Source organism: Lissotriton helveticus, chromosome 1_1, assembly GCF_964261635.1.
Source record: "Lissotriton helveticus chromosome 1_1, aLisHel1.1, whole genome shotgun sequence".
Taxonomy (NCBI): Eukaryota; Metazoa; Chordata; class Amphibia; order Caudata; family Salamandridae; genus Lissotriton; species Lissotriton helveticus.
In genome coordinates, this window is record NC_136057.1 from 778,485,357 (window position 1) to 778,512,231 (window position 26,875).

Consider the following 26,875-nt stretch of genomic DNA (forward strand, 5'->3'; position numbering starts at 1 on the left):
GATGGTTCTCGGCGGGGCCCCTGGTCGCGGCGGCGGGATCGGCGCCCTGTGCGCCCGCTCTATGACAAAGAGCTTAGATAGACGCCTGGGTTTCAGGGTGTTCAGAATGAGATCCTCCAGGAACAGTTCTACGCTGGCCCCTTCCATTTTCTCCGGCACACCTACCACCCTGAGGTTGTTCCTTCGGGCTCTCCCTTCCTGGTCCTCCAGCCGTGCCGCCATTTGCCTCTGTTGGTGCGTGAGTTGTTGGACCTGTTGCTGCAGCGTTTTGGCGGTTCCCTGAAGGTCCGTGATGACGGTAGCATTTTGCGTAGCTTTTTTGGACGTTTTGTTCAGGTCCGCCTGCTGAAGCGTCAGTTCAATAGACATTTTGTCTATCTTAGATTCCAGTGTGGTGCCCAGTGACTGAATGGCTTGCATGATGGAGGAGAGAGACGGCTCTCTGGGCTCTTCAGACGACCCGGGGTGGGGCTGACCGCTACTGCTCGGGTCCGCCGTGTAATTGTCTATGGTGTTGGACTGGGTCGCTGTGGGTTGCTTGTTCCGCATGGTCGCTGGAGAGAGCACGTGGCTATTTGCAGGCCCTCCGCCGGTCCTTCGTAACCGGTCGTCCCAGAGAGTAGCGGTAACAAGCCTTCTTAGCCCCACACTGCTCGTGCGCCCGGGTCAGGACCAGCCGTCCCCCTGGCACCCCTCCGCCGCCGCCGCGGGTCTCCCACAGTGCCCTGCTGTCCGGGGGGGGAGGTCTGGCGCTGGATTAGCGGGCCTCACCGCCTCGTGGCCGCACCTCTTGGCCGGCCGGTCCCGGTCTTCACTTCCCTCACCCCCTGCAAGGGGGGGGGGGGGCGGCTGGTCGCACTCCCTCTCCGCACAGGGGCGAGAACAAAGTTCATATTACTCCTGGACGCCCCAGCATCGAGCAGCACTCCTCGCCACAGCCCTGTGCCCTCGCCGCGGTATGCCTGACCTGCGGCCTGCGGTCACTCGCCTCTGTGGTCCTGGGTCCGGAGTTAAGTGTCTCCTGGCGGCCTCTCCACATGGGACAACACGGGGGCGCAGATGGTGCGGGCACGGCTCCTCGCGCGTGATGACCTATCGCTCCACCACTGTGTTCCCGCCGGCTGTGCGGGCCAATATGCCACTTCCCCGCTCCCCCGGTAGGTAGGCGGGGGGGAGGGAGCCCACGTCCGACGCCTCCGATCCAGAAAGGGAGGAGGAGGCCACCCCTCGCCACACGCAGGAGTCCCCAGGGGCCGGGAATGGCAAAGACCGCCACCTCACCTCCTCGTCTCTGCCCGGCGAACACTCGAGGCCGGTGCTTCAAAGGCGGGCCTCTCCCGCCCGGGCCGCACAGGTCCGTTCCTGTTTCTCCGCCTTCCGGGGTCGGATCGAGACCGGGGAGGCAGCGGCAGGCGTCGGAAGGGCAGATCTCTCTTACGCCGGTACTGGATGCCGTCTGTCTGCCGGATAGTTAGCGTATTTCAGGGGTTCAAGGGTTCGTCACTGGAGCGCCGCAGATCTATGCGGCCATCTTAGTCACCGCCAGGCCACGCCCCCCGAAGGTCGTCATGCTTTTACTAATAATTTATTGATGGGGTTTGTGAAAGAAAGTTGAGTATTATTGTAGCATGCAGTATGCTGTGTCGGATAATCAGCCCAAAGTGGGAACTGTTTTCTCGTCATGTGTTTTTTAAAATTCTCTTTATTGTCTATGTTTATTGTTGTCTTGACTGTACCATAACCGTACGTATTTGGCTTGTGCCATGTTAACATGAAAGAGCGAAAACTTAATAAAAATATATTTTTTTAAATAAAAGGAGAATCGTGGTTGCCTCACTTGCCGGGACAAAGATGCAGTCCAGCTGGGAAAACACCTTACGTACCTCAGAAAAGTAGGAATGGTGTCTGCGTGTGGAATAGAGCCACCTCCATACATCCTTGAGGCCCAGGGAGTGTGCGAATTTTCCCTGCCAAGGTGGCCAGCACGTTAAAACGATCTAAGCCTGGGAGCATAACATCATTGAAGTCCCCTCCTACAACATGGACTGCCAAATTAGACTGCTATCACCTGATCAAGTACCCACTGCTGGAGGCGAGGTGGTACATAGACACTGAATAGAGTTATTGTTGCCCTCCCTTACAACCCTGGACTCTCACATATTTATCCTTTTGGTCTATCCAAGTACTGGATAGCATGATTGGGGGTGGGGATTAACAAGTATTGCTACTTCCCTCAAACCGAAGGTGGATCCCGTTTGGGCCAGGACCTTGTAGGCCCCCCTGCCCAGGAAATTACATTGAGGTGGCTCTCTTGGAGCAAGACAATGTCAGACTGATGACGTTGTACATAACACATTACCAGGCCTTGCTGCCCAACCCATTGATATTCCAGGACATTATGGTGTAGTGTGGGGTGTTTGACAATCTATCCATTCAAAGACACAGGCAGGCATTGGGCTACCTGGCTTCTCCCTCAGCAAGCCAGGGTGAGCCAAGTATAATATGCATTAAAGAGGTGACCAAGTGTGAGTCAGCCTAATGGGGAAAGTCAATTAAGTTCCAAATCTGGCATGCCTTCTACCACATCTGATCTGCTTTCTGCTGAAGCTGCTGAGGTGACTGCCTTCACGGGGGCTCTGACCTCTTCTCTCTCCTGTTTCTGGGCCTCTATGTTCAGGGTTCCGTCCTTTTGCTCCATTACTTGGGCTTCCGAGGCTGATCTCCTCTGTCTACTGGACTGTGTCCCTCGTCGATGTCCCTTCCGAGACTCCACCATCGCCGGCTTGGGCCCTCACCATGGACTTCCAGCCAGTCCCACAACTTCACTGGGGCTGGGAAGAAATGTGAGCGCACATCATGCAGCACTTTCAGCTTCACTGGATAGAGCAGCTTGTATGTAAGACCATGGCTTTCAACTTTTGCTTGTTCCCAGCAAATGTCTGCTGCTACTGCCGGACCAGCTGAGTGTAGTCAGGGAAAATGCGAATATCATGATTTTTCGAACCTCAGGTCTCCATGCTGTTGAACCCCGCGGAATATGGTGTCTCTGTAGTTAAGGAGTTTTGCAATCATTGTCTGGGGAAATGTTATGATAAATAAACCAACACAGGCATGACATCATCTTAGAACCATCTAAGGCATCATAAGGATGCAACATTCTAATGAGAGAAACATGTGAGTAATGATAAAGTGATGAACCAGATAACATATAAATATAACAGGAAAGCAGTGCCAAAGAGAGGTGGGACCTTCCTACCACAAACATAGAGGACAAGGCAGACTCTGAGATCTTCTTCTTGATACGTCACTCCAGGAACTGCTCTGGCGCAGTGTCCTCAGCCCCCACAGGGAACCACACAAATCATAGATTGCACCTCCTGGATCGAACCTCAGCATCCTATGCACGTGCCTCCAATCTCTGTTTCTGCATCTGGAGGGGGACCACTGTGGTCCTAAGGGACGACATTTTCTCCTGGATTTGGGCTGCTTGTTGTTCCATCTCCTTGGATCTGTCTGCAACCTTGCGGAGGTCTGCACTTAGGAGATTTACATATTGGACGACAGGGTCAATCTTGGCCTGAACATTAGCGCTCCATGTCTCAATGGCCACCAATATTTGGACACTGGTAGGGCCCTGGGGCACCTGAATGTTCCCAACTGAGGTGTATGATTGTCTCCTGGTCAGGCCAGTGGCAATAAATTAGTCCATTTTGTTTTTTTGGGGTTCTTGGGGTACTCTGTCTCCACTTCTGGCAGGGGGTTCCCCAGTTGCGCTGTTCATGGCCTCAACCTGCACCTCAGTCTCAGGGTGTCTCATTCTACTCAAACTGCAGACACTCTTCCCCAGGTTCAGGAGAACTCTGCAAGCTGAGGGCCACCAGTGCTCTGAATGATTCAAGGATGGGGTACCTCATGTTCATTCTGTGCAGCTGGGCCCATGCCATGCCTCCTCCTTAGTTCTCCGCCCATACCATCCTCGGAGGCGATGCAGATACCAAGGCATGCACCCCCACCACTTAGCAAGCACCACATGGGAGCCCCTGAACATGTAAGGAAGGGAAACCACAAGCAAATGTTGCCACCAGCACTCCAAGTGCCCCCAACACCTTAGCAGTACATCAGGTAGCAGGAAACCAAGGGGGAGAGAGGCCACAAAGTGTCCTCTTTAATACGGGCGTGGCAAGTTATTGAGCGTTCAGCCCCTTCATGCTACTGTAGGAGGGCTGCAAAAAGAACAATTGATGGACAAAATGCAGAACAATGTCATCCATTCACCCCAGTACAGAGATCTGTAGGAGGGCTGGCGCAACTTCTTTATCAAAGGGCTCCAAAGGCCCAGAGGGCACCCCAAATGAGGCTGTGGGTCACCCGGAGGCTGCTGCCGCCCACCACCTATGCAGGCTACCATCGTCCACTAGGTAGGCACTAGCCGTGTGGGTGGGTGAGGAACTAGGAGAGACAGCCCAGTTCTCACCAACAGTCTGCATAGGCCACCAGTGCATTGAAAGAGGGCCGCTCAAGGTCCAGGCCACATCTCTGACGTGTCTCCAGGGCACGGGCCAGCCAAACTGTCACCACGCAGCCATATTCCCCAACAGGCCAGGAGTGGGGAATGGCCTCCTATGTGTCTCCCTCACCGTTGCGGCTGATAAAAGGACCCGCTACCTCCAACACTCAGGCGGGGGGCTGGATCCACTTTTTCATGGCAGGTCTGGGCCTCCCAGGCAGCACAAGCGGCACTGTTTGACAGTGGCTCTCTGGTCACCTCCTCCCCTTCAAGGCACAGTTTCAGTGGCCCAGTCACCTGCAGATCAAATTGTGTTACCAGTGTGGGGGCATTGCAGAGGTTTTGGGCATCGGTGGGCAGGAGGATTCCTAAGGATAGCACAGGCAGACCAGGAGCTCAAATTCAACACATCTGGTCTGCCATCTTGCTCAACCTTACCTTTTTATACATATAAGTCACCCCTAAGATAGGCCCTGGACAACCCAGAAGGCAGGGTGCAATGTATTTTAATCAGCACCGATGACATCGCCCGCATGATGAACTCCATCCACTCCGGATCTCCGACCGACCCCTGCCCTCACCACGTCTTCAACAAGGCCGACGCTGTCATCGCACCCCACCTGCGGGACATCATCAACACCTCCTTCGACACCGCCACCTTCCCGGAGAGCTGGAAGCACGCCGAACTCAGCGCTCTACTTAAGAAACCAACAGCGGACCCCACCGAACTCAAGAACTACCGCCCCATCTCGCTCCTCCCGTTTCCAGCCAAAGTCATCGAGAAGACCGTCAACAAACAGCTGGCCGCCTTCCTCGAGACGAATGGATCCCTCGACCCCTCACAGTCTGGCTTCCGAGCCAACCACAGCACCGAGACCGCCCTGATCGCTGCCACCGATGACATCCGAGCCCTGATGGACAACGGAGAAACAGCGGCCCTCATCCTCCTAGACCTCTCCGCGGCATTCGACACTGTCTGCCACCGCACCCTAGTGCAGCGCCTCAGCAACGTCGGAATTCAGGAGAAGGCACTGGAATGGATCGTCTCCTTCCTCGACGGAAGAACACAGAGAGTCCGCCTACCACCGTACAAGTCAGAGGCCACCGAAGTCATCTGCGGCGTCCCTCAAGGATCCTCGCTGAGCCCCACCCTCTTCAACGTCTACATGAGCCCCCTCGCGGCCATCGCACGCCAACACAACCTGAACATCATCTCCTACGCCGATGACACCCAGCTGATCCTCTCACTGACCAACGACCCCGCCGCTTCCAGAGCCAACCTTCACGAAGGGATGAAAGATGTAGCCGAATGGATGACGACCAGCCGCCTGAAACTGAACTCAGACAAGACGGAAGTCCTCATCCTGGGCTCCTCGCCCTCCGCCTGGGACGACTCCTGGTGGCCCCCCGCCCTGGGCACCGCACCCACACCGACAGACCACGCACGCAACCTGGGCTTCATTCTGGACTCCTCCTTCTCCATGACCAGACAAGTCACCGCCGTCTCCTCGTCATGCTTCAACATCCTGCGCATGCTACGAAAGATCTTCCGGTGGATCCCCACCGAGACCAGGAAGACGGTCACCCAGGCCCTCGTCACCAGCCGACTGGACTACGGCAACGCCCTCTACGCCGGAACCACCGCCAAGCTCCAGAAGAGACTCCAGCGGATCCAGAACGCCTCAGCCAGACTCATCCTCGACATCCCCCGACGCAGCCACATCTCCGGACATCTGAGAGACCTGCACTGGCTCCCCGTCAACAAGAGAATCACCTTCCGTCTCCTCACCCATGCACACAAAGCCCTACACGACCAAGGCCCGAGCTACCTCAACAACCGCATCAACTTCTACGCTCCCAAACGCCATCTCCGATCAGCCAGTCACGCCCTCGCCGCCGTCCCCCGCATCCGAAGATCGACAACAGGAGGAAGGTCCTTCTCCCACCTGGCCGCCAAGACCTGGAACTCCCTCCCGACCGACCTGCGCCTGACCCAAGACCACCTCTCCTTCAGGAAGAAGCTCAAGACCTGGCTGTTCGAGCAGTAGCAGCACCCCCCCCCCCCCCCAAGCGCCTTGAGACCCTCCGGGTAAGTAGTGCGCTATATAAATGACCATGATTGATTGATTGATTAAAGGCAGAACATGAACTTTTCAGTTTTGTGGGTCCTGGTAGTGAAAAGCTCTTAAATTTGTTTTTTACTCCTGCAGGTCATATATCTCCCCAAAGGATAACATTGGGGTTACCTTATTATGTTTTACAAGTTTAATTTCCAAATGGGAATTCATAACTGTTTCAAGTTTAGTGTGTCTGGAATCCTAATTTAAAATCCTAAATTATGGTGAAGTCAGATTTTATTACAATTCTGAAAATGCCACTTTTAGATAGTTGGCATTTTTTGCTTTAGCTATTTGATGCCCGTAGCAGTTGGACTTTGCGTATTCCTTCTAGACAGCCACACACAATAGGAGCTTAGGTGTGTCTCAATGGGCCATCTCTGGCAGGATGGGAGGGAGGTGCTGGGCACAGCCTCACTTACACCTGAAAAGGCTGTGTCCTGTCCACACACAAAGGGCTGCATACCTCCCTGTAGAGCGTCTGGAGACAGGGCACAAAGGGAGGACATCTGCACATTTCACAGGCATGTATTTGAAGTCTCCCCAACTTCAAAGGCACCACTGGCTATAGGTACTGTACCTCAGACACCACAACTTTAGTACATTTCTGGTCCTGTGGATACTAACCAGAAATAAGAAACTGCTGTGATGCTGAAGGACTGCCACTCTGCTGGACTTCTGCTTTGGAATGCTGACCTGCTGCTATTTGCCTTAGTGAGAAAGACTGGGCCTGCATCACATGACTCCAGAACGCAGAGTGAATCCAAGTGCTGGTTGGGCGGCCTCCTGATCTGAAGAATCAGGGACATTAACAACCTTCATCCACCCTGATTCTGCACCTGGATTCTGTCATTTGTGTGTATACCCTGCAACGTGGTGCCACCCCAGTCCTGGACCCTTGGAAGTGGGCCTAAGGTGCTTCCCAGTGTAACCGGTGCATCTTCTATGCTGAGTGACGCATCCCCGAGCAAAACCGATGCATCTCCATGGTTGAGTGGCATATCCCTGAGCAGAACTGACACATCGCTGCTGCTGCATTGATGGGGCCCATTGGAAAAGACTTGCATCACTGCTGCCTCCCATATCTCGAACCGATGCATCGCCTTCAGAACCACTGCTGCGTAATGTTTTACCCGGAGCAAGCTCCTCCTATCCCTCGTCGACGGCAGCCCCGATGATGACTCAGAAACTCTGCATCACAGCTTCATCGCTCATCAGAATCTATGCATCACCTCTGCTGCACCTTACATCCTCGACACCTGACTACTGATCGCAAGCCCCATCGTCAGGATCCTCAACATCGACGCATCAAGACCTCGCACCGCAGATTTGTCGCATCTCGGAGGAAACGCATTGCCTCAGGTGCATGACACATTTTTGACATGGGTCTGTGCAACGCTCCACAATCAGGATTTAAGCTACTTTGTTCGATGGGCATAACTGTGTCCCTGTAATTTGACTTCCCTCCATTGCGGTTTGCCTGAACATGTGACTTAGTCCTGATCCGGCACAACCAGATATTCCCAAAAGCACTTTTTGCTTCTTGGCGCTATTTTGCTTAAAACGTTGAAATTCCATATCTCCAGTTCTACTAATTGGATTTGTGTTGTTGTGGGCTTTTTTTATATACTACGTTCTGCTCTATTTTTCTAACTTGTTGTGGAATCTTTTTTGTGTGGTGTTTTCATTGACTTACTGTTTGATGTGTTACACAAATACTTTGTGAAAAACAAAAGTGTCACAGGGTCTGAACATGAAGTCTAGCTGTGGTGCATGTAACTGGAGGCGTAAGTGTTAAACCCTACATGAAGATAAGAAAAGATTAGATAAGTACTCTGTGGTCACTAACAAGATACCCATCAGTCACCACTCCGAACCGCCCTTCATCATTTGGGATTCCTGTTGACCATATACAGGGTTCGCCACTGGTTTCAGATAGAGGGTAAGATGTAATCATCCCTTGTAAACCTAGAGGCGACCCATATGGTTTTGAGTGTCACAGGCCACTCATCAGTAAGAAAAAAAGAGAGTGACTGATCTGCAGTGCATGTGAAGAAAAGGTGTACAGTGAGTCTAAAATTGGGTGAGAGAGCAGGAAAAATTTATTTATTCTGTTTTATGCTCGCTCCGCCAATGTTAAAAAGTAGCATTGGTAAATTAAACAAATATTTACCAAGATGTAGAGGTGGTCAACATGTTTCAGCAAATTCGAGGACTGAAGAATCCATTGCTTTCATCAGGACCTTAGTATAAAGTAATGCTACTGCAAAATTATAATGTGAAGAGTGATTAAAAAGTGACTACATATTAACCCCTTCCACGCTCATGACGAGCTGGGCTCGTCATGAAGTAGCCTCCTCGCACGCTCATGACGAGCCCAGCTCGTCATGTTGTGTGGGATTTCCGATTTCTCAGCACAGCAGGGGAATATGCTGAGCATCCATGTGGTTAAACAATCTGCAATATTGAGAAGGATCACCTGAGTCTCTAGGTGTCGTCTGTCCTTGCAGTTGATGTATGTCACTAGTAAGGGAGAGAAAACACAGACACACAACAGAAAAAGCAACCACATAGACACAGACAAAGTTAATGTGTATTGAATCCACATTTAACTCCAAAGCATTTTGGTGTAGTAACACATTGATCACATTATTGACATGTGAGCACCAAGCTGTAATATTAACATGAGGTGTTTCTATACTTCGTCTTACCCTTGTAATTGAAGTAGAGGGCTCCACCCCGCCTGGCAACGGCTCAGGACACGAGGGAAGCACCACTCTGTTAGAAAGGAGGCAAAAACACAAAAATGTCGTCACCTCTTTTATCAGTTGTAACAAGAACACATTAAGGGCACCTTGAGAAAATATATTCCTTGAGTTCACGAGAAATGGAACTCGCGTTATTACAAAAATGGCAGGCATTGGCTAATAAGGTTTAATCAAGAGACTATGTACTGCAGAACATTGTCTAACGATGTGTAGTTATCTTTACACAGTGCAGAGGTATTCGGTTATTATTGCTCGATAGTGTGCAATATTTTACGATGTAATAAGTCAAGGCAGAAAGGTGATTGACTAGCATTCAATCAATAGTGCAAAACAGTGGATACTTGTTGTGAGCTCGAAAGCGCTGCAAAAAACTAAGTCCGACTGGAGCTATATATACAGCATGGGGGCTGTGGAAAACCCTCATGGTTGCATGACTGTGTTATTAAGCTAAAAAATAGTCAAGCGCTAAATTCAAAAGTAGCCACATTGTGCTCTAAATAGCCTCACCTCTCCGTCGGTACTTCGTTGCCTCCTACTGAGCCGGTTGGGGAGGTGCCTGGGTAGCGTGAGGTCTACGGTTAAGAGCCCGTCGCTAATTGGTCAAGACACGATCACATGATCGGGTGGGCCAATAGGCTGGCTGGAGACGGCAAAGCTTATGACGAGGTGTATAACGCACAGTGAGTGGTCCTTCGTGATCATGTGAGCAAAGCATGCGATGTATCTTACATGCTTATTGGTCACTAAACTATTCTCCATATTGATTCGTGGTTGCCTAGAAACAATATTTGTTATGGTAAAAATAATGTTTTCTGGCGAGCCAAGCAAGAATTCGATCTAAAAAAAGGAAAAGAAAAAAGTGCCAATTTTCATAGAAAAGCTGAAGGCAATTTCGAAAGCACTGGTGTACCCTCTTTCATCAAGTGAAAAGAGGGGCGGGAAACATTGAAATAATGTGTCGACCATGATTTCATCACTATGCCACATTCCTAAAAATGGCTAGAGTGCCGATCTCCACACATATGACTGGAGTGATGTAAAGAGAGAATATGTACAGAAAATATGTGGGATCTATATAGGAAACGCCAGCTGTGTAGTTGTGGCCGTCTATATATAGAACTGGCACTACAGAACTCTCTGTAGCTAGAGGTCTCATTCCAATACAGTAATACACTGGGCACCATTAAAGCACGGACCAAGGTATATCATCATTAAGTCCGACTTTGTTGGTGCCCAGCTTGAACACCCATTTCTGTTCTTTACGCATCAGAAAGTTGGCATAATCTGTAACGTGAGGTGGGATGTAGGGTTGCTCAAGTACGGTCCACACAAATGCAGTTGGATCATGCTGCTTCTCTAAAAAATGATTAGTAAGTTTTGTGGCCTGTCTTTTGCCACAAATCGTGCTTTTGTGTTTACGAACCAATTTAGGTGGATATTTTCTACACACGAGTTGTTGTTGTAAGGCTTGAGAATGTGTTGTATAGCCCTCTTTAGTTGAGCAATTTCTCTGAACTCTCAAAAATTGCCCGTAGAAAGTATCCACCTAAATTGGTTCGTAAATCTATGAAACGTGCGAGAAATAACAACAGTTCAGCTCTCCTGGAACCTCCAGTACTGAAACCGACATCCAACAGATTAACCTGTGTCACCACATTTGGGACTTTGTCCAATGACATTCAAAAAATAATAAGAAGGCATTGGTCCATTCTCAATTCTGGACGAGAAACCATAGAAACACCTTTGTTCTCTTTCAAGAGGGGTCCTAATTTAAAAGACCGCATTATCCACACCAGACCTCACAACAAAACATCAAGGGCCCTTGGCACTATCTGGAATCTTCCACCTGTGATAGGGCATCACCCATGCGGATCGTGTCAAGCCTGCCCCCAAACCACTAAGTCACTTGAAATTGACATTGGTACAAATAGACCATGGAAACAAACAAACAAACTTTTTGTGGTTTAAAGTATGTCGGGATGACCACTCGGAAGATAAAAATCCGTATTTCCGAACACAAAAGCACGATTCGTTGCAAAAGACAGGCCACAAAACTTACTAATAATTTTTTAGAGAAGCAGCATAATCCAACTGCATTTGTGTGGACCGTACTTGAGCAACCCTACATCCCACCTCACGTTACAGATTATGCCAACTTTCTGATGCGTACAGAACAGAAATGGGTGTTCAAGCTGGGCACCAACAAAGTCGGACTTAATGATGATATACCTTGGTCCGTGCTTTAACGGTGCCCAGTGTATTACTGTATTGGAATGAGACCTCTAGCTACAGAGAGTTCTGTAGTGCCAGTTCTATATATAGACGGCCACAACTACACAGCTGGCGTTTCCTATAGAGATCCCACATATTTTCTGTACATACTCTCTCTTTACATCACTCCAGTCATATGTGTGGAGATCGGCACTCTAGCCATTTTTAGGAATGTGGCATAGTGATGAAATCATGGTCGACACATTATTTCAATGTTTCCCGCCCCTCTTTTCACTTGATGAAAGAGGGTACACCAGTGCTTTCGAAATTGCCTTCAGCTTTTCTATAAAAATTGGCACTTTTTTCTTTTCCTTTTTTTAGATCGAATTCTTGCTTTGCTCGCCAGAAAACATTATTTTTACCATAACAAATATTGTTTCTAGGCAACCACGAATCAATATGGAGAATAGTTTAGTGACCAATAAGCATGTAAGATACATCGCATGCTTTGCTCACATGATCACGAAGGACCACTCACTGTGCGTTATACACCTCGTCATAAGCTTTGCCGTCTCCAGCCAGCCTATTGGCCCACCCGATCATGTGATCGGGTCTTCACCAATTAGCGACGGGCTCTTAACCGTAGACCTCACGCTACCCAGGCACCTCCCCAACCGGCTCAGTAGGAGGCAACGAAGTACCGACGGAGAGGTGAGGCTATTTAGAGCACAATGTGGCTACTTTTGAATTTAGCGCTTGACTATTTTTTAGCTTAATAACACAGTCATGCGACCATGAGGGTTTTCCACAGCCCCCATGCTGTATAAATAGCTCCAGTCGGACTTTTTTTGCAGCGCTTTCGAGCTCACAACAAGTATCCACTGTTTTGCACTATTGATTGATGCTAGTCAATCACCTTTCTGCCTTGACTTATAACATCGTAAAATATTGCACACTATCGAGCAATAATAACCGAATACCTCTGCACTGTGAAAAGATAACTACACATCGTTAGACAATGTTCTGCAGTACATAGTCTCTTGATTAAACCTTATTAGCCAATGCCTGCCATTTTTGTAATAACGCGAGTTCCATTTCTCGTGAACTCAAGGAATATATTTTCTCAAGGTGCCCTTAATGTGTTCTTGTAACAACTGATAAAAGAGGCGACGACATTTTTGTGTTTTTGCCTCCTTTCTAACAGAGCGGTGCTTCCCTCGTGTCCTGAGCCGTTGCCAGGCGGGGTGGAGCCCTCTACTTCAATTACAAGGGTAAGACGAAGTATAGAAACACCTCATGTTAATATTACAGCTTGGTGTTCACATGTCAATAATGTGATCAATGTGTTACTACACCAAAATGCTTTGGAGTTAAATGTGGATTCAATACACATTAACTTTGTCTGTGTCTGTGTTTTCTCTCCCTTACTAGTGACATACATCAACTGCAAGGACAGATGACACCTAGAGACTCAGGTGATCCTTCTCAATATTGCAGAATGTTTAATATGTAGTCACTTTTTAATCACTCTTCACATTATAATTTTGCAGTAGCATTACTTTATACTAAGGTCCTGATGAAAGCAATGGACTCTTCAGTCCTCGAATTTTCCGAAACATGTTGACCACCTCTACATCTTGGTAAATATTTGTTTAATTTACCAATGCTGCTTTTTAACATTGGCGGAGCGAGCATAAAACAGAATAAATACATTTTTCCTGCTCTCTCACCCAATTTTAGACTCACTGTACACCTTTTCTTCACATGCACTGCAGATCAGTCACTCTCTTTTTTCTTACTGATGAGTGGCCTGTGACACTCAAAACCATATGGGTCGCCTCTAGGTTTACAAGGGATGATTACATCTTACCCTCCATCTGAAACCAGTGGCGAACCCTGTATATGGTCAACAGGAATCCCAAATGATGAAGGGCGGTTCGGAGTGGTGACTGATGGGTATCTTGTTAGTGACCACAGAGTACTTATCTAATCTTTTCTTATCTTCATGTAGGGTTTAACACTTACGCCTCCAGTTACATGCACCACAGCTAGACTTCATGTTCAGACCCTGTGACACTTTTGTTTTTCATGTGTTATTGAGGGAATGTGTCTCAGCATGGTCTTTAAACTCCCTTAGGCCCACCCTTAACTTTTATGTTTTTTCTCCACACAAATACTTTGCACACAGCCTCTTAAGTTAAGCCTGACTGCTCTGTGCCAAGTTACCAGAAGATGAGCATTGGTTAACTTAGGTTTGCCTGCCTCTTAACCTGATTAGGATTGTGGTTGCTGCTTGTCCAGGGCTCATGCCCCAGTCAACCAACAACCCAATTTCGAACATGCGGGACATGTCTGGATTTGATAGGTTTCCCTAGATAGTCCCTAATCCCAGGCCCAAAATTCACAACTAGCCATTTTGCAAAAAATAAATTGGTTTCAAGTTGAAAACTTTCATCTGTCATTGTTTCATTCTGAGGCCCGTCACAGGCGATAGGATAACCTGCAAAAATAGGGCACCATTTTTATCAGGAGAATAGTGGCAACACTGGGTGGTAGAAAATGTGTGGATACCTGCACATTCCTGAGCTTTGCTTCACAAAAATATGAGGAAAACTTGTGTTTTTACCTGCATTTCGAGGTTTATTATGGTAAAAAAATGAGATCAGCGCAAGTCACAACACCTCGGACTCCCACGGATGTCTAGTTTTCAGAAATGTCTAGCTTTGGTAGAATTTACTGCTTGCCAGCCGATTCCAAATCCAAAGTCCATAGCTACACACATTACAAAAAAATGGTAGGTTTAGTGTGGAAGAATTGGACCTGTCTATGTGAGTTTTGGGCCCATTCCTATCGCAGGTGCTAGGCCCATCCACACGGGTGTGATACTGTTTTATTGAGAGATATGTTGGAAAGCTGGGTAGTATAAAATATGTGGATCGCTGCAGATTCCAGAACTTTCCATCAGAGAACCATGAGAAATTTTTTTGTTATTAGCCAGAGTTCGAGGTTTGGAATGGCTCCAGGTAAAAAAAAAAAACATTGTGAGAGCCACACACGTCACACCACCCTAGACTATCCTGTGTGTCTAATTTTCAGAACTGTTTGGGTATGGTAGGGTTCTGGGTGGCAGCAGAACTAGCCCCAAATTCCACAGCTACCAACATTGTAATAAAAGCTTCGATTTTACTGGGTGAAATGTGATGTCTTTAAAGTTGCGTTTTGGGACTCTTTGTGTTACAGGCGCTAAGCCCAGATACCCAAATGGGGTATTGTTTTATCGGGAGAAATGTGGGAACACAGAATATTAGCACATTTGTTATTATCAATTGAATTTCTTTGGATGGTGAGAGCTGTACCACTGGTCATGTTTTTTTTTATGAAGCTGGCAAAGCATGTTAGTGTTGGGGAACAGTACCAGCTCTTTAGACAAAGGGCCTGATAAGCGCTACCCAAAGCCATTGACAGTATTGTTGGCCACTAGAGGTGTAGTAGGGATAGTGTTTTAATACTAAAACAACACTTCTACTTTAAGTGCTGTAAGTACAATGTATAGGGCAGATTCAGGACTTTGGTGTTGGTGCCATGGACCCAATTCTGTAGACCAAGAGACAGTACTATAGAGCCGCTCTCATATGGTCAGTATTATAGGACCATTGTATGGGTCAGTGTTAAAGCTATATTGTAAGTCTCAGTGTATAAGTGCACTAGCAATGGGTCAGTGCCGGAGTCACATAGCTAATCTTATTGCAACAGTGTCAACACTAAAGGATTTAATAATGGCAGTGCTATAAAGCAAGTATTAGATGATCAGTGTAAGCACTGTAAGGTCTGGGGAGTGGGATCAGTGCTAAAAGGCACAGTGTAAATATTGTAAAATTGTGGGTATATGTCCCTCAACAGGACTATTTGACCATAACATTGTTGTATGGACAATTCAGTAATATGGATACAGTATCATAGGGATAGACAATGGTTCTGTGCAATAGGACAGCTTTAGTTTCAATACAGTAAGGGGTATAAGACCTAGGCCTTTTAGGGACAATGTTGGCGCTTTTAGGTCAAGCATAGTGTTACAGGGCCAGGGATGTAGTAATAAAGTTGATGGGTTGCTATCAGTGAATAGCCTGTGCTGGTTTTGTTGCTTCATCTCTTCCAGTGTCTCTCAGTACCTCTTCCAACATTTATGCTGCAGCTGCAGAAGTGCCCCGACTGTTCCAGGAGGGAGTACACAGTGTTTTCAGTTACAGGGGTTCTGTGGGATAAGATGAGGGAACAGAGGAACAGGCCAAATGCCCAGAGAGCTGAGCAGAGGTTAGCTAGGGAGAGAAGGATTCCCCATATGTGATATTATTACCTCTGATATTTCAGACCTGGGCACGCAAGATTGGTGTAATCTATATCTTGTCCGGTCTTTATAGAGTGAGCTTTAGCACTGCTGTATGAGCCTACAAGATGTGTCTAGTTTCACTATCTATAGCCTGTGATTTGAAATTAGTATACGTTTTAATTGTTTTGCCCGCCCCTTCCAAGTAATTCTCAGTCCTTACAAGCTAGAAAACTACTTGAAAGGGGCAGGATGGAAAGGTGAAAGTAAGGCAGGATATAAAAGTGACGAACTGTGAGTTATCATATAAACATTTTGGAATATGGTTGGCCTTGTGAAATTGTGTACCCAGATGATTTTAAACTGCCTTACCCAATTTCTATGCAAAGTGTGGTATAAAACCTGTTATCTGACACAATTTTCCAACATGTTATTGGGTTTGGTGACTGTCTGGCATTTTAATGCAAGTTATGCCTACCTGGCACACATGAAAGTATTGGAATACTTCATTAGTGTCCTAATAGATTCTCTGCTTTTAGTCAATTTATGTGAAATTGTGCTTATAAAATGCACATTTTGGCTTCTGTTTCCCCCCAAAGTTTTCTGGGATAGACCTTTGCCTCCTGCATGAACCCTCCCGGAGGAAGACTTGCCTGTTTACCTCTCTTGCTCGCTCAGTCCATCTTTAGATAGAGATTTGCTCCACACCAGTTTCACATTTCACCTGCCTCCATTGCATGTTAGGCTAATATACATGTGATATACTGGGCGGTAACAGAAACTTCCGCTTCCTAGAATCTTTCCACACACAGCTGTCTACCTTATAATCAGGGGCATAGATGAATAAGGTCACAGCAGTGTGTGTGCTATTTGCACTAACACGTATTCTGTTATTCGATATTGGGGAATTACCATTAATGTGTATGAAGATTGACAAATGTTTTGATTCGCATATGGCTGACTGCAGGGACAAGGGAAAGATTAAGGGAATTAATGTTGCGGACTTGCAAACAAAACTATCTTCTAAATAACTAAAAAACCTCTGCTTGCCTGATTTTTTCATTGTATAGAGGCAAATCGTAAAGCAAGCTGCAAAAAATATATTTCCACTGGGAGTAGTTTAGGAGAACGCTGTGGCAGAGCCCAGCCTTCTGAACATCTCATGCAAAGAGAGGGTTCTGTCTGAGACAGGGGCAAAAAAAATCATACAAGTACTTTTCTGTGCATGGAAAAACTAACTGTGGCCTACACTCGCTTTGACAGGCCAAGATAATACTGGCATACATATGTATATTTTGATTCCAAAGGTAGGCTCATTTGTTAGATTAATTTTAGCACGTGCATTTCATGTTTAGTCTGAACATGCCATTCAGCATTGTTTTTATAATGCAGTTAAAGTAAACGCGCTGCTCGTTGGGTGTGTGAGGCTGTTCGAATGTATGTGAGGGGGTTGTACATAACTACACCACGGAGGTGTGTAAGGCAGCATCTGCTGAACAAGGAAGGCCTTCTTTCTTTGAAAATAGCCTCGGACATTAACCTCGTTTGCCCCAACCTACTAGTCTGGAGAGGCCTAGAAGCGGGAACTTCAGTCAGGGTACATAGATGCCCTTATTTTACTTGTTTCACCTGCCTTTCTCGTTTGTATTAACGTGGACATAGATTATAAAATGTGCATGGAAGCATAGGCAATTAACATTATGGCAGAAGACCAAAACAATATGAAACAGCATTCACTGACAAGAATGCATCGACTCCCTTTAATAGGCATTACATAACATAACATATAACATAACATATAACATAACGTAACATAACATAACGTAATGTAACATACCATATAACATAATATAACATATAACCTAACATACCAGGACAAAAGATATCGCAACATAGCATACAGCATTGCATACCAACGCATAACAGCATAACATAACTACCAACAGAACAAATCATAACATTTAAGTTCATAAAGTGCATCTTTAGCCGCAGGTTTCTGGGAGCGGAGAAACAGATGTTCATGCACTTTGTTTGGGCAAAAGTAGTATTTTAAAATTTTCCTATGGAGAATCATTAAATGTATCAAATATATAGATGAGCCCTCTTGAACTCAAGTGTGGGGTGGGGTGGTCTTGAGTTAATAATTCCACTGTGAGAGCAGCTTTTCCTCAGCATGAATATTTTTGTACTTTCTGAAGCAAAATATTTAACGTTGTTTTCAAGCAGCAATACAAAGTTAAGGGGAAATACCACACAGCAGAAGTCTGAAGTGCATTCTTAAGGATTTGTTGGCACTTATCACATTGATAGAAGTGTATAAATACACTGCGGGTTGGGTGATAAAATCAATTAAGGGCTGAGATTTATTGCACAAAATACGTTATTTTTCATTTGGGCAGCACACAGAAGGATTTCAAGAGCAGCACGTGTTCACATCTAATTAATCAAATGATCTTTCGTGGAAACATTTCGCATTTTCACTACAATATAAAATGTTGAAAATTTCAAAATGTTAGAGGCTGTGCTCATTACTTGGACATCTTCATCTCCGAAGGTACATTCACGATTGGTTAATAGCAAACTTACATTTGTAATACAATATTCTGTAAAACACGTGGGTTTATAGCTCAAGACTGAGTTTTCCCTACCCGCTCTGCTACCGTATCTGTGGAGGTTCACTAGTCTCTCACTGATGAGCGTATTGCAGAAATTGACGTGTGGCGCAAACTTGTCCTAAAATGATCATTGCAAAAGCGGCGCCAACGGCTAGGACCGGTAGCGGTGTAGTTCCGATATGCATTTTGGTGCTCCACGATTGGACCTGCCGCAATATGATTATGATCAAGTTTAATAATCAATGGTGCAAATTGTCATAAGAATAACAGACAAGAGTTGTCATTTAAAATTTTGTGTAAAGAATTAATAGGCAATATATGTGAAATAGGCTATCAATAAGTTTAGCAGCAACATGGACAGTTCATTAGTGCAAATAGCTCAGTACGGTTGTACGGCTTTACAACGCGTGCTTTTACACCGCGTGCCGTTACAACGCGTTTTTTTCAACGCAAGTCGTTACCACGACTTGCGTTGGAGGGGTGCGGACTTAGGAATTTTTTAATTTACTATTCTAACACCAGCCTACGTACAGTAGGGAAGGTGTTGGATAGTAAATTAAAAAATTCCTTGTCCTGCAGCGCCCTCCAGCGCAAGTCGTGGTAACGACTTGCGTTGAAGAAACCGCGTTGTAACGGCACGCGGTGTAACAGCCGCGTCGTAAAGGCTGTTCCCCCCTCAGTACAGTTCTACATGAAATTTGGCATAGATTTGCATTCTAAAGGTGGGGAAGAGGGGTTCTGGGGTACCAAAAGTTACACATCCTTTTATAGGGCTTTAGACAAAGACTTTCATACATTCCACACAAGTACATGGTTCTCAGGATATGCACCAATCACTGGTGTAATGAAAATTGATGGGGCCTCCCTGCAAGGTTTGTGGAGGGGCCCCCTTCGGGCTCATTCAGGAGCTCCCCAGTTATAGTGCTGGGTGGAGGGGCCCTCTGGAGCTTGCCCCCCCCCCGCACCGCAGGGGCTGCGGTGGCCTGTGTTACGCCCCTGGCACCAATAGGGAGCAAGCAAGAAGAAATAGTTTGCTACAAAATACTTTCAGAGATTCTCTTATGATTGTATTACATTGGATTACAGTCATTTTCACAGTTTATTCGAGCATGCTAGTTATTACATTGTACTTCAATAGCCTGGGACAGTTGGTATGTTCTTGGTTTGGTACACTGCGGGAAAAGTTTCTGGGATTGCTCTCTGTTCATTAGTGTGGAACTTGAAATTCTTTATTTAGAACAAAAACAACAGTAGTAGTCACCACCAAGAGCATCCGTGCAGGTAAGAGTGGTGGGCGGGGTGGGGGAGAGTCAACATATGACGACGAGGGAAAAAAAAGAGGAAAGAAAACAGCTTACCTTGCACTTGCCGCATTGGCGAGTTGGCAATGCGGCGAGCACAAGGTAAGTGTTTTCTTTTATTACATTTTATTTCTCACGTCATCGTCTCTCGACTCCCCCCTTCTACCCCCACTGCCCCATGTTTTTACCCACACCGGCCACTCCTGGTCATCATGTGATGTATTGTGACATTAATGCAAGGTGGAGGACAGTGTAAACACAGTTTAGGTTAGTGTAAACTCAATTTATAATGCATTTAACATGAGAAAGGGAACCACAACTCCCAGAACCCCCCCAATCATCACTTTATTTCTTTATTACAGCACATCATCCATTAACTTTGGATTCTCCCAAATCCTTCAAGGTGTCATAGAGTAAACTTTGTATTTCTTCGACCTCTGGTTCAAGTCTTTTTCTCTTCTTCTCGTTGCTGACAGCCTCTTATACCCACAATCCATACCACGCTGTGATGAAATTCACTTGCTAAATTTCAGGAAAATATCTTACGTGCAATGCCAATTAGTATAACCAAAAAAAGGCGTTAAAGAAATTTTAGAATTTCTCTAATTACACCTCCAAGCAATTCTCCTATCTTAGCAAATCCTCTTCCAATAGATCCAAATAGAGCTCCTAATACTTGCTTGGCTCCTGACTCTTCCACCTCAGTTAGTTCATGCGTTATGTTTGTGATGTTCCTAATGCAGCTGTCAATCTGCTTATCTATGTGCAGGATGAAGGCACAGCGTTCCTGAGCGTGAATGACTATGCAATCTCCTCTTTCCTTCACGAGGAGTAAATCTAATGAAAGGCGATTTAACATAATCATAGCTCTCATTGTAAGCAATTCTTTATTGATTACTGTTAACGCTCCAGCGTATAAGTGGCAGGCCGATCTACCAAGGTCGACAGCTTTCTAATCTTTACATAATTTAGTGTCACTTCTATAGAAAGTATGAGTGCTTCAAAGTTATAGTTAAGAATCTGTTTAAAACTAAGACTGCTTCCCCTGATATATTGCTCAAAAGAGAAATTCAGCACATTAGTGTGCTAAATCCTTGGGAAAACTAGAGATGCATAGGAACTACCTGCCCAGTTGTGTGGCAATTGGAAACAGGCTGAATTATCACACGCATAATAAATTCCTTTTATACTTACCTCTAGTTTTGAGAAGGTTTCTCCCTCAATTAAGTAATTATGCTTATATTTGCTCCTCTCAATTTCTCAACAGTCTCATTTTTTCTGGTTGCAGTATTATACATATAGAACCTTTCTTGGTGACATCAATACTCAATCTTGGGGTGGTTCTTTTAAGGTCTCCTTGCCCTTTCCAATAATATATTGTGAACTTGTCTTCTTTTCCCTTTCTCTTCATCTATTCTTATCCTCTTATTCAGTTCATGAACAAATACTCTCTCATCTTTGTTAATTTTACAGGTTACATAGGGATCAGCATCCCTCGTTTCCCCAGCTCCCTCGCTCGATGGCCACTTTTGACTTCCTTTATTCATCCACCTCCCCTCGTAAGTTAGTGACTAAAATATACGCTTTACACTGGCAGCTTCCTCCATCTCCACTGACGGGGCATGTGTGGCATGGGATGTGGACCTTAGTATGGAAATTTCTCAAGTTGACTGACTTTACTGTTGCAAACAGATTAAATACCTGTCCCCAAATTCCCGTCTCAACCTTATTCACTTTAAATGTTTGCATAGGCTATACCAGACTCCTGTTCAACTGCCCAAGATGGGACTTATCTCCAATGATAGATGCCTGCGCTGCTCTGCTCCTGCGGCAGACTTCTCCCACCTTGCCGGCTGTGCCCCCAGGTCTCCGCTTACTGGTGTGAGGTCTGTGCTGCTATTTCTGAGATCACTTTGTCGCCGGTCCAGCCCGATCCTCCGCTTTGCCTCTTAGGCTTTGTTAAATTCTGCCAGGCACCTCCCGCCGCTTGATCGCCATGCTACTGGTCTTTGCGCGGCAAAGGGTCTCCATGTGCTGGGGCCGAAAACCCGCGCCCAAGTTCGCCCTTTGGCTCTAGGATGCATTTCGCTGCCAGACTCTCCTGTCCGAATTCTGGGACCTCATGCCAGCTAGATCCAGTCCACTTGACATATGGGCCCCTTGTGTCTTACCTCCTAAGTCGTAACTCCCAGAGTCCAGCGACCTATCCTGCGCCCCCGCTGGCGCTCTGCCCACGGCGGCTGCCGGTGAAGGTCAGTGAGTAGCTCGCCCCTTGTCCTTACTCACACAGCTTGTTCCGTCCCTCTCCCTCGTATTAGGTGCCTCTCACCATCACTTGGCACACTATCCTGGTGCTCTTACACTATATCTATAAAGTTTTGCTCTCCGACTAAATGTATTCTTGGTTAACCTCGTTGACGTCAAATGTATTCATGTACATGGTGCTCTGATTTGGTGCAAGAATGTAACTTTGCTATGCAATTTTGTTCAATAAAGATTTTTGGAAATCAAAAAAATAAACTTGACTTAAACCCTTTATAAGTGTGAGAAACATGTTTAGTAGCCCACAAATACAGATTTTCACCGGTAACAACTGATACATCTTTTAATGGATTATCAAAATCAGAGTAGAGCATTTTTAATAGAGTCCTGCTGGTAAAAGAAATTTTAGAAAAACAAAGCAAGAAAAGGAATAGGTTCAAAGGTAAGTGGAAATAGGCAGCTCCCTCGGCCCCATGGGCTGTAAGGTAAGAGCACATAAACCAATTGTCTACTTCCAGAACTTTCACATAGCCAGCTAACATTTGATAAAATACATTGTAACTATACACACTCACATGCTGTGGGACATGTGAGACTCTTGTGTGCAGGTAGTTTGACTACAAATTCAAGGGTGGAGTTTGTCAAAACGTAAGGGATTTCCCCTCCCAGTAAATGTACATCCAACAGCCATCGAAACATGGAAACAGAAATGGCAACTGCCAAATCTACAAACAAAGTTTTGCAGAGTTGCTGGGCCATGTTACCTTAAATCAGATAAAGGAAATCTAAAAATCTCAAAATCTCAGAAAATAATGGGTAGTACTCTAGGCACTACCCTATCATCACTACCCTATCTTGAAAGCTACAGGGTTTTTGTTTCTTCATCAACTGGAGGCCTGAAGGAGGTATCATCCTCTGACCTTTACCCTAACTCTTTGACCATCCTTTCAAAGTGTGTCAGTGCTCAATATGGATGTGCTCTCAGTGTGGCTTGTCTTAGTATAAGGGAGGTGTGTCAATGTCAAGCAGACAGTCATCAGAGTAATATTTGATCATTGCAAGATATGTCCAATCTGGGCTTGGATACTTCTGATTGATCTTACTCTCCTTTTGGGTTGTTTCTTACTGGTCAAGTCCAGGCTTTCATCCACAAAGGCATTCTGGTCCTGGTCTGGTTCCTCTAACTCACCATTTTCCCTAACCGCCCCTGGTCTTTTCTTAGCCATCAACAGTCTCTTTTGGGTGGTTGTAGTTCTCGACCAGCCTTCCTCAATTGGACCTCGATTATTAAAGGAGCTTGAGATCTCTGGCACTGATGAATCTGATTTGCTCTCTGAGGTGGAACTTTCTTGTCCAGCAGCAACCTCTGCTTCTTGCTGCTTTGGCTGTGGTAGGTTAGTTTCAGCCTTCCATGAGTTTTTACTATCTTGGTATATGCACATTCTCAATGCAGTGGTTGGTATCACAGTGGTCACTGGAATAACAGTGCTTTCATCTGGCTCTCGTCCTAAATGATGCTCGTCTGATGGACACTGTGGACCCTCAGACTGGTCTTACTCTTCTTTTGAAGCCTTGGACACTTCAAACCTGGGGCGATTCAAGAAATGAATGGATGTTGGCTCCATTTCTTCCTCTTCTTGTCTTGCCCTCTTGGTATGGGAGGTGTGTATCCAGTTTGGCAGACCAGCACACTTGACTGCACTATTGGTGACCAAGATCACCTGATATTGGCCTCTCCAGTGCTCCTCCAATCAAGACTTGCAGACTTGTTTCTTGACGTGAACCCAAACGCCGGGTTCAAATCATGCCCTGGAGACTCTCAGACAGCTGGAGTAGCAGCATCGACCTGATGAGAGATAGAACACACCACAAAAGATAATCCCTTGCAATACTCAAGAAGCAGATCATCTGTGATATTCACAAGAGCATCTGCTGGGACGGAAGGAATTTGCATGGTTCTCCTCATCAGCTCCTCATGAGGACACAATCCTATTCTCTTACAGGGGGTACTTCCAATACTCATTAGCTCCAAAGGAAGAGCGTCAGTCTATTTGAGAGATGTAGAGACACGGGCGTTATCCAGAATAACTTTGATTGTGCCATTCAGTACAGTTCAGGCCTGAAGCTACCATGGAATCTCTTGTCAGTCCCTAAGGCTGCACACAGCAACTGCATTACCTCACTCTTAAAGTGTGCTCCTTGATCCGATTCAAGATGAACTGGCATGCTAAATCATGGTATCAACTCCCACAGCAATAATGTAGCAAATGTTAGGCTGTCACATCTACTCCTGGGATATGCCTAACCCAGTGTGAAAACAAATACACAATAACAAGGATATACCTCAGTTGGTTACATCAGGCATCTCCACAAAGTCGATCTGGAGACGGTTGAAGGGAGTATCAGACTTCTCAAAGTGTCTCATCGCAACCGCAACTCTTCTGCCCACATAGTGTTTCTGGCAAGTGGTGCAACGCTGGCCCAATTTTTCTGCCTTCAATAGGAAATGGGGGTTATACATGTAAAGCTTGAGCATGAACACCATCCCATCTCTACCCATATGTGTTGGACTGTGCATGTACGGGGCCATCACGGTCGAGAAGGAATCAGGAAGAACTGGATTCCCCTCACTGGACACCCAGATGTCACTGGCATCCTTCACACATCCCATTCTTTCCCAATTGGCTTTCTCTAGATCTTGGGCAGTATGTTGTATTTTCCTTCGGCTCATTGGTATGTACAGTTTTCAGTAGCATTCTGGAAACAGTTTTTCCTTCTTCGTTACATGGATCATCCAAATGGAAGGTGTTGGAGTCAAGAGCACAATATTGGGCAAATTTATCCGCATAACTGTTGACTCTGGTGACCATCACAGCAGATTGCATGAGGCCTTCTGTTCTCCACCTGAAGATATTTAGCCAGATTATCAAAGCATTTTCCATGCACAAGTTTTACCTTATACCTTATAGTTATACATGGAAAAATCGACAATGTACATGTGAGAAACAAAAGAGAACAGTTGTTGCATTTACACATGAGACTCATATATGTTATGGTGTTTCATAAAGATCAACGTGCACTCTTGAGGCTAATGGAGAAAACCAGACAATGGAGCCTGTACCTGCTAGAGTGTTTAAAGATGGACGCTTCTGCCGAACTGAAAGGTCTATTTGGTGCAAACAATTAGGGGTGGGTAAGTGCGCTGAAGAACAGAGATTTTTTTATGAACTTCATGCTCCACTTGGATCGTGGAGTGCCAAACCTGCACAAACTAACCAGCTGAGCGGAGTTTACCGCATTCCCATAGTATTCATGCTTTTGTAGAGGTTAGCAGGTGACATTAACACATGTATTTTGTTGACTATTGATGAATTCTTGTGATAGGTGTCTACAAAATGTATTTCAAACAGACAGATATCCAAAACTTGCAGTTAGAATCTGTTTCTTCATCTATTGTATCCATACAGGTCAACGTCCACCAGAAAAAAGCACGCTGCACTAATTCTCCCGCTGTGCGGGCAAATTAGTGAGTGGGCAGGATTCGGATGGCCCAGGCCGTCCTCCGCACATGCTCACCATCACATGGGACAGCTGGGGGCCGTCCCCAGCACCGAAGGGGTTAATAGGTGCAGCATCATTTGCAGGAAGAGGTGGGAAGACCTGAGGTGCTGGCACTCCCAATGTGCACAGGTTGTGCGCCGGACCCTGACCCCCCTAATGACCCACATATTGGCATTGGCCGACCCGTAGTATGATGGACAGTTGAGCTTCCAACAACAGCTACAAGGGGATGTGTCCTGGCCAGAGGCATACATGTTGCTTTGTCAACTTTGTGTGTTACAGGGAGGCATTTCCCTGTCAATATTGAGGGTGGCCCACGTGTGACACACAAGATGAGTCATTATTTGTATAGGTCTGGTAGTAGGTGCATGTTGCTGTGCTGTGCCTATTGTCTTTATGACCAGAAACACAGCTGATTCCAGTCCACTATCAATTTTTTATTTTTTAGCAGACACCTGTTTGAGTGAAGTGATAAATCATCTTGTGTTTTTAGTTTTTCTGGGTGACAATTGTACCACACAGGCTACTTATCTTCCTTGTGTACGGAGTGATGTTCCCTCACTATTGTCTCTCATGTGATCTTGGCCCTATTACATGTGACATGACATGCAGTGCACAGTTTATGCAGTGACTGTTCGATACTCCCCATTGGTAGTGACTGTACAACTCTTGCCATTGGTAAGTTGTGCTTCAACAGTGACATGAGTGTGCAAACATCGCTGGTGCCATCAGCATTAGTGCTTACATGTTGCCCTAAGTACATTTACTGACTGGTGACATGCATAAGGGAGTGAGAGTTAGAACTGTAGAGATCATATGTGAGTGTCTACACTCATCCTTATAAGGCAATCTGAGTTTGCAATACCAAAGAGGAGTGTGACATGCAATCCCATTGGGACTCTAGTGATCCCACATCCTCATGTCATAGATATTCACGGACACCCAACAACCTTCAAAGGTGGATTGACTTGTAGGAATATAATCTATGAATGGCGTTATCACCTCTATCAAGCAGGATTGGGGATGTTCATATTGCTATATGAAGTGTTGTGATGTGTGAATTTGGAGTATCTATCTCTCAAAACATTGACCTCAATATTTCAAGGCAATTTTCTAAGGTACATGTGATATATAGCTAAACTACTGCAGTATAGCTTTTATTTGATTTTTCAGGTAGTAGAAATGTGACAAAGTATGGAGTCAAAAGTC